This window comes from Malurus melanocephalus, unplaced genomic scaffold (genome assembly GCF_030028575.1).
Source record: "Malurus melanocephalus ecotype Western Australia unplaced genomic scaffold, MMel_1.1 scaffold_1116, whole genome shotgun sequence".
In the NCBI taxonomy this organism is placed as follows: Eukaryota; Metazoa; Chordata; class Aves; order Passeriformes; family Maluridae; genus Malurus; species Malurus melanocephalus.
The window spans coordinates 43,035-51,837 of record NW_026624348.1 but is presented as its reverse complement, the minus strand read 5'-3'; the positions used below and the strand labels follow the sequence as shown (position 1 = coordinate 51,837).

The 8,803-nt window shown below is 55.7% G+C and overlaps 1 long non-coding RNA gene across 1 annotated transcript in view; it reads left to right on the top strand.

The window, feature by feature from the left end:
* The window catches only part of LOC130586267 (uncharacterized), a 25,852-nt gene that overhangs the window by 8,627 nt on the left and 8,422 nt on the right, over positions 1–8,803 (top strand). The window lies entirely within an intron of this gene.

Sequence of the window (8,803 nt, the reverse complement as noted above, 5' to 3'; positions counted from 1 at the left end):
GAGTTGGGTTTGGGTTTGGGTTTGGGTTTCAGCGAGCACATCCCACCGGATTTGGGCTGAGGGAAGTGCAGGAGGCACCGACAGATCCCTGGAGCGTCCAAAACCGGGGTGGACTATGGTGTTTGGAGCACCCTGGGGCAGCAGGGGGTGTGGGGTGGCTCTGGGTGATGTTTCAGCTCCAGCCCAGCCCATTCCACGATTGCAGGAGATSCAGCAGTGCTCCTGTAGGGCACTGGGGACCGGCAGCGATTCCTGCCTGCGCCTCGAGATTAATGGGTATTTATTTGAACAACCATTCCGTTTCAGTAGCTCTTAATGAGTCCTTTGATAACGAGTTCCTTAATTACCAGGGCAGCCCCTCGGCGTTTCCTCTCCCTAATTGGGAACAGATTGGCCGTTCCTAAACAAACGCTGCCGGCTCCGGAGCCTTCGCACAGCCCGGCCCCACAGGGGCTGCTCCTGGACGTCCAGRGCCTTCCCTCGCTGCCCAGGGATGGAATTCCGATGGAAAAASAGGATTTCATGGCTGATCTCCTCGGGCAGGATGGGCTTGGTGTGTCCAGCATGTGGATATTGGGCATTGGAAGTGCTCAGGGARGTTTGGAGTGTCCACCCTTGGAAGGACTGGACGTGGCACACGGGGTTGGGGACAAGGTGAGGATTGGGAACAGGTTGGGTTTGGGGATCCTGGAGGGCTTTTCYTGSRGTGGTTCTGGGTAGGAGCCCCTTGGCTGCACCTCTGGGAGAGCTTTGGAGGTTCAGCTCCTTTTCAGCACTTGGAATGGCCACAGGGAACTTTCTGGATCCTTCCTGAGTGTCCAGAGGGATCTTTGGTGGCACAAGGAGGGCAGTGTCACCTTGAGCCAGCCACACAGAACCTTCTGGATCCTTCCTGAGTGTCCAGAGGGATCTTTGGTGGCACAGGGAGGGCAGTGTCACCCTGAGCCAGATACACAGAACCTTCTGGATCGTCCTCAGTGTCCAGAGGGAGTTTTGGTGGCACAGGGAGGTTCCATGAAAAGCCATGGACAGAGGGATTCATTCCCAGAACTCTGGTTACGAACAGATTGAGCCACAAAGCAGTAAATCCATGGATTTTTCTTGGTTTTGCGTGGATAACACCCTCGGAATGGCTTTGTCTGGCTGAGGTTGGACCCTGGAGGCGCTTGGACATCTTGGCCATGGAGATCCATCAACTTCCACCTGTGACCCCCACCCTTCCCATCGCAAATCCAGGTTTTTAATGGGATTTGCAAATGAATGAGGGACCCTAGAGCTGTTCCTGGGATTGCTTGGTGCAGTTTGGAGCTCTGCAGTTTTCTGTCAGGTTGTGTTTGTGTTCCCCTTTCCCTGCAGAGCTCGGGCTCTGGTGGTATTCCTGCTCCTTGTCCCCTGTCCAGGTCCCATCCTGCCCTTTGGAGAAAGTGTTCAGGGTATCTGGGCAGGCTGTTCCCAAAACCCAGACAGGGCTGGAGCCACTCCGGGGAGCGGGATCGGGATGTCACGGGGTGCTGGCACGGGGACAGCCCTGGGGAGTGCCCTTACGTTGAGCACCTTTTTGTGCTCCCAAAAACCATCGGGAAGCAGAACACGGCAGCTCTGGTGAGAGAGATCGGGATGTCACGGGGTGTTGGCACGGGGACAGCTCTGAGGAGTGCCACGATCCCAAAAACCATCAGGGAAGGGAACAGGGTGACTACGGGGAGGGGGATTGGGACAGCTCGGGGTGCTGGCACGGGGACAGTCCTGGGGAGTGCCACACTCCCAAAAACCATCAGGGAAGGGAACACGATGGCTACGGGGAGCAGGATCAGGACATCACAGGGTGCTGGCACAGGGACAGCCCTGGGGAGTGCCCTTATGTTGAGCACCTTTTTGTGCTCCCAAAAACCATCAGGGAAGCGGAGCACAGCAGCTCCAGGGAGCGGGATCAGGACATCACGGGGTGCTGGCACAGGGACAGCTCTGGGGAGTGCCATGCTCCCAAAACCATCAGGGAAGGGAAACACAGTGGCTATAGGGAGTGGGATCGGGATGTCACGGGATGGTGGCACAGGGACAGCCCTGGGCAGTGCCCTTATATTGAGCACCTTTTTGTGCTCCCAAAAACCATCAGGGAAGCAGAACATGGTGGCTCTGGGGAGCGGGATCAGGACATCATGGGGTGCTGGCACGGGGACAGCTCTGGGGAGTGCCACACTCCCAAAAACCATCAAGGAAGGGGAGCACAGTGGCTCTGGAGAGCGGGATTGGGATATCTCGGGGTGCTGGCACAGGGACAGCCCTGGGGAGTGCCACACTCCCAAAAACCATCAGGGAAACAGAGCACGGTGGCTCTGGAGAGCGGGATTGGGATATCTCAGGGTCCTGGCACAGGGACAGCCTTGGGGAATGCCACACTCCCAAAAACCATCAGGGAAGGGAACACGGCGGCTCCTCGGGGTGGGATCAGGACATCTTGGGGTGCTGGCACAGGGACAGCCCTGGGGAGTGCCACACCCAAAAACCATCAGGGAAGGGAACACGGTGGCTCTGGGGAGTGGGATTGGGATGTCACGGGGTGCTGGCATGGGACAGCCCTGGGGAGTGCCCTTATGCTGAGCACCTTTTTGTGCTCCCAAAAACCATCAGGGAAGTGGAACACGGTGGCTCTGGGGAGCGGGATTAGGATGTCACGGGGCAGTGGTATGGGGACAACTCTGGGGAGTGCTGCGCTCCCAAAAACCATCAGGGAAGGGAACACGGCGGCTCCTCGGGGTGGGATCAGGACATCTTGGGGTGCTGGCATGGGGACAGCCCTGGGGAGTGCCCTTATGTTGAGCACCTTTTTGTGCTCCCAAAAGCCATCAGGGAAGGGAACACGGTGGCTCTGGGGAGCGGGATTGGGATGTCACGGGGCAGTGGTATGAGGACAACTCTGGGGAGTGCCACACTCCCAAAACCATCAGGGAAGGGGAGAATGGTGGCTCTGGGGAGCGGGATCAGGACATCTCAGGGTCCTGGCACAGGGACAGCCTTGGGGAATGCCACGCTCCCAAAAACCATCAGGGAAGGGAACACGGCGGCTCCTCGGGGTGGGATCAGGACACCTTGGGGTGCTGGCACAGGGACAGCCCTGGGGAGTGCCACACTCCCAAAACGGTCAGGGAAGGGAACACGGCAGCTCTGGGGAGTGGGATCGGGATGTCACAGGGTGCTGGCACGGGGACAGCCCTGGGCAGTGCCCTTATGTTGAGCACCTTTTTGTGCTCCCAAAAACCATCAGGGAAGCGGAGCATGGCGGCTCTGGAGAGCGGGATTGGGACATCTCGGGGTGCTGGCACGGGGACAGCCCTGGGGAGTGTTACACTCCCAAAAACCATCAGGGAAGGGAACACAGCAGCTCTGGGGAGTGGGATTGGGACATCTCGGGGTGCTGGCACAGGGACAGCCCTGGGGAGTGCCACACTCCCAAAAACCATCAGGGAAGGGAACACGGCGGCTCCTCGGGGCGGGACGGCGGCGTCTGGGGCGGCACCACTCCGTGCCAAGGCACAAGTCCCGGCACCGCCGCCGAGGGTGGGGCAGGGAGTGATCCAGGAGGGGCCGGGCTGGGCTCCATCCGGATCTGCCAGCACCATGAAAACTCAGGAACACAGAATGAACCCGGCTGGAAGAGGCTTCCAGGTGACCAAGCCCAGCCTGTGACCCAACAGCTCCTCGTCAGCTGAACCATGGTGCTGAGCACCACATCCATTCTCAAACACGTCCAGGAATGGTGATTCCAGCACCTCCCTGCRCAGACAATTCCAGTGTGCGATCAGCCTTTCAGTGAAGAATTGTTTCTAACATCTAAAATGAACCAGGAAAAATCCTCAACTTTGTGGATTCACCTCACTTTCATGTGAAGTGAAACTTTATCATGAACAAGCTCCACTGATCTGAGATGAGCATTTGTGGCAGGAAAAACCCTCAACCCCGTGAGATGAAATCCCGTCACAAACAAGCTCCACCGAGCTGAGATGAGCATTGGAGGCAGGAAAAATCCTCAACCCCGTGAAGTGAAACCCCATCACAAACAAGCTGCACCAAGCTGAAGTGGGCATCTGTGGCAAGAAAAACCTCCAATACTGTGAAGTGAAACCCCATCATAAATGAGCTCCACGGAGCTGAGATGGACATTTGTGGTAGAAAAAATCCTCAACCCTGTGAAGCAAAACCCTGTCACAGGCAAGCTCCACCGAGCTGAGATGGGCATCCCAGGAAAATTCCCAACCCTGTGAAGTGAGGCTCCATCACAAATGAGTTTCACTGAGCTGAGATGGACATCTGTGGCAGGAAAATCCTCAATCTCATGAATTGAAACCCCTCATAAATGAACTCCACGGAGCTGAGATGAGCATCTGTGGCAGGAAAAAATCCTCAACCCTGTGAAGCAAAACCCCATCATGAACAAGCTTCACTGAGCTTGGATGGACATCCCAGGTAAACTCCCAGCCCTGTGAAGTGAGGCTCCATCACAAATGAGTTTCATCGAGCTGAGATGGGCATCTGTGGCTGGAAAATCCTCAACCCTGTGAGATGAAACCCCATCACAAACAAGCTCTACCGAGCTGAGATGAGCATTTGTAGCAGGAAAAATCCTCAACCCCGTGAAGTAAAACCCCATCATAAATGAGCTCCACAGAGCTGAGATGGACATTTGTGGCAGGAAAAACCCTTAATGCTGTGAAGCAAAACCCCATCACAAGCAAGCTCCACCAAGCTGAGATGGGCATCCCAGGAAAACTCCTGACCCTGTGAAGTGAGGCTCCATCACAAATGAGTTTCACTGGGCTGAGGTGAGCATCTGTGGCAGGAAAAGGCTCAATCTCATGAATTGAAACCCCTCATAAATGAACTCCACGGAGCTGAGATGAGCATCTGTGGCAGGAAAAACCCTCAACCCTGTGAAGCAAAACCCCATCATGAACAAGCTTCACTGAGCTCGGATGGACATCCCAGGTAAACTCCCAGCCCTGTGAAGTGAGACTCCATCACAAATAAGTTTCACCGAGCTGAGGTGAGCATCTGTGGCAGAAAAACCCTCAATCCCATGAAGTGAAACCCCATAATGAACAAGCTCCACTGACCCAAGATGAGCATTTGTGGCAGGAAAATTCCTCAACCCTGTGAAGTAAAACCCCTCATAAATGAGCTCCACGGAGCTGGGATGGACATTTGTGGCAGGAAAAACCCTCAATCCCATGAAGTGAAACCCCATAATGAACAAGCTCCACTGAGCTGAGATGAGCATTTGTAGCAGGAAAAACCCTCAACCTTCTGAAGTGAAATCCCTTATAAATGACCTCCACGGAGCTGGGATGGACATCTATGGCAGGAAAAACCCTCAACCCCATGAAATRAAACCCCATCACAAATGATCTGCCCCAAGCCGAGATGGGCACAAGGATGTGCCTGATCCCTGCCAGCCCGAACCATTCCGAGCAGGAACACAAACAACCTTCACCCACAGCAGCAGCAGCAGCTTATTAGCGCTGAAATATCGGGGGCCGGGCGCTCGTTTGTCTCCTGTCAGCAGCAGCTGCTTATCCAGCAGATTTCCCGCCCTATTCCCAGGGAAATAGCCCGGAATTGATGTTCACGAGCCGCCGCCGGCTTTGTAAGGAGCTGCCGCACCTCGCGGGGCGCGGGGGTGAGGCAGGAAAGGATTAAGCTCGGCTTTATTTATAAGGAGTGAGAGCCATAAATTGCGGGAGGGTTTTAAATCTCGGTGCCCGGGGCTGGAGCTGCTGCTCATCCCTGGTGGTACCTGCTGTCCTCCGGGCAGACATTCAACACCGTGATTGAGACTGCTGTGGCATCGCCGAGTTCTCTGGTCATAAATTTAAAGGGGGAAAGGGGGTTTGGGCTTAAAAAGCAGAGAAAATAATTCTGTATTTTTTTGGTTTTCATGCTGGGACTGAGCTGTGAGGCAGCCGTGTGTTCTGTAAGAGGAAAGAGTTTGAAGCAGCAAGATTTTTAGGGTTTAAACTCTGAGAATAATGGGATGAAAGGTCATGTTCTCAGCTGGGCTGAGAGGATCCAGGTCCRGAGTGTGGATGGAGGACACGAGCACCTGGAAAGGTTTTGGGAAATCCTGTGTGGGAAAGGAAGAGAGAGGGAAGGCTGAGCCAGAAGCTGCCCCTGGGCTTGTTTGGATCCCCTTTTCCATCTCTGCAGCAAGTCCTGGGAGAAMATTCCCGAAAGAATATCCGGGCATTCCCCTCCACATGGTGCTGCCAATCCCTGATGACTGAATTGCTTCTCCAATCCCATTTTCCCCATTTTGGGTTCATTATGTGACATTTCACCCTGCTTTTTTGCTGGTTTTCACCCTCTCACGATGTCCCTTGGTGTCCACTCTTTTCTTGGCCAGGGGTGGGTGCCCAGGGCAGGTGGGGTCACCTTTCAGGCACCTCCAGGTGTTGGTCTGACCCGTGCTTGGGGTGGAATGGGGTTGTTCCTCGGAAATTTCTGTGAGTGGAGGTGGAAAAACTTCCCAGGGATTTTTGTTTGGGTGGTGTGGTCCAAACTCTGCAGGGAGAGGAGGGGATSCAGTGGGACCTGGACTGGAGRSGAGAGCRYGTGGGAAGGTTGTGRGAAMATCTTRAGGTGTTYCCCTRGAGAAGGGAAGGACACAGGGAGAGCTCAGAGCCCCTTTTGGGGCCGCTTTTGGGGCTCCAGGAGAGCTGGAGAGGGACTGGGSCCAAGGGCTGCAGGGRCAGGACMCRGGGAATGGATCCCACTGGGAAAGGGGAGCTTGGGCTGGGATCTTGGCAAGGAATTCCTGCCTGGGAGGGTGGCGAGGGGCTGGGCTGGAATTGCCAGATTGCCCCGGATCCCTGGGAATGTCCCAGGCCAGGCTGGACATTGGGGACAGTGGGAGGGGTCCCTGAACATGGATGGGGTCAATGGGATGGGATTTAGGGTCCCTTCCCACCCAAACCCTGATTCCACTGGGGTTGAACCTCCAGGGTTTTCCCCAGAGGTCTCAGCTCTCAGTCCCAATCCCTGCTGCTGCAGAGCCTGAGCCCCTCCAGGGATTGTCCCCTGCGCTTCCAAGAAGGGTCAGGAGCCCCCCAGCTCAGCCTGGGTGGGGGTMCCAGGGCTGCAGAGCTTTGCTTTCCCATCCTCTGCTTCCATCTGGGAATTCTGCTCASTGGCCCAGGGAGGGGCTGAGAGCACTGAGGGGAGATTCATCAGGATTTGAGTTCCTCCCGAGGGGCAGCTCCAATCTCTGTGAGCAGGGACAGGACCCAGGGAATGCTGGAGCTGTGCCAGGGCAGGTTTAGGTTGGATTTTAGGGAAAGGTTCCTCATCCAGAGGGTGCTGGGCACTGCCCAGGCTCCCCAGGAAAGACCCCGAGGCTGCCAGAGCTCCAGGAGTTTTGGGTAAGCGCTGCCAGGGATGCACAGGGGGGATTTTTGGGGGGGTCTGTGCAGGGACGGGCTGGATGGATGATCCATGGGTCCAGCTCAGGATATTCCATGATCCTGTCAAAACTCCTCGTCCGCAGCAAAAACTCAGGTGTCTGTTGAARTAATGAAGAAAAACGGCAGCCGGGCAGCGCCGCAGCTCTCGGGGATGAGGAATTGGCACGAGCTGGGTTTTAAATAACCCAGCGTGTCAGAAAAGCACAAACAAATGATGGAAAGCATGGGGAAAAAAAACCAAAACCCCGAGCTCTGCTAAACTTCACGGCTGCCGCGCTTCATCTTCATTTTGGGGCAGGTGTTTGCGGGGAGGTGAGTGATGGGCGCCGCGGAGCCTGGGAGCGGCAGACGGAGCGCCCTGCCCTCCGTCCCGCAATAAAAAATGCTCTTTTCCCCTCCTGCTGAAGATGAATGTGGTCTGAAGAGCCAAACCAACTTTGCAGAGYTGGGAAAAAAACCCTTCCCAGCGCAGGCATCAAGCGTGGCCGTGCCGCGGTAATGAAGCCGGGCTGGAGACGCGGCGGCGGCTCCGCGTTTAATCCCAGCTCAAACACGGCTTGTGAAGCGCTTGGAGGAGTCAGTGAGAGCTCCCGAGCCACTCCTCGGAGTCAGAAGAGCGTGTTAGGATCYTTTGTGAGGCTTTSAGGACATAATCTCCYGCTGGAGCTGTTCTCAGGGCAGYGCCGTGATCMCAGATATCATTGCGGGGTTGCACAYGCRGGCGTCGGGACRGTTCCCTGAGGGTGTGGGGGAAAATCCTGCTCTTGTGCCAAAGGATTTCCCTGTTTTTGTGGGTTTAATTCACATTGCAGATCCGCCTGCCATAGAGGGGGTCAGGTTGTGTGGGGCAGTGTCCAAATCCAGGCTGGACATTGGGGCCTGGAGCACCCTGGGGACAGTGGGAGGTGTCCCTGCCATGGATGGGGTGGGATTTAAGGTCTTTTCCAACCCAAATATTCCCTGATTCTCTGATAATCAGTGGGATATTTCCATGCCCATGTTGGGATGTGATGAGAACACTTTAAGCTCTGAACACCCAAAGATTTCCTGGATCTGGGCTTTTCCCAGTTGCACCCAGCAAGGCCCAACCCTTCCCTCAGCCAGGGGCTGTTCCAGAGGGGATTCCCTTGGAAGGAGGAAATTGTGACAYTGAGCACTGGGGGATGATCCCATCACAGGAGGGATCCTCGAGCACCTGGGCTGGGCTGGAGGAGWTCTCTGGTGGCTTCACCTGAACTGGCTGGGCTGGGGAAGTTCTCTGGTGGCTTTCACTGGGGAGGTTGGGCTGGGCTGGGGAAATTCATGGTGGCTTTACCAAGGACACTGGGCTGAGCTGGAGAAGTTTTGTA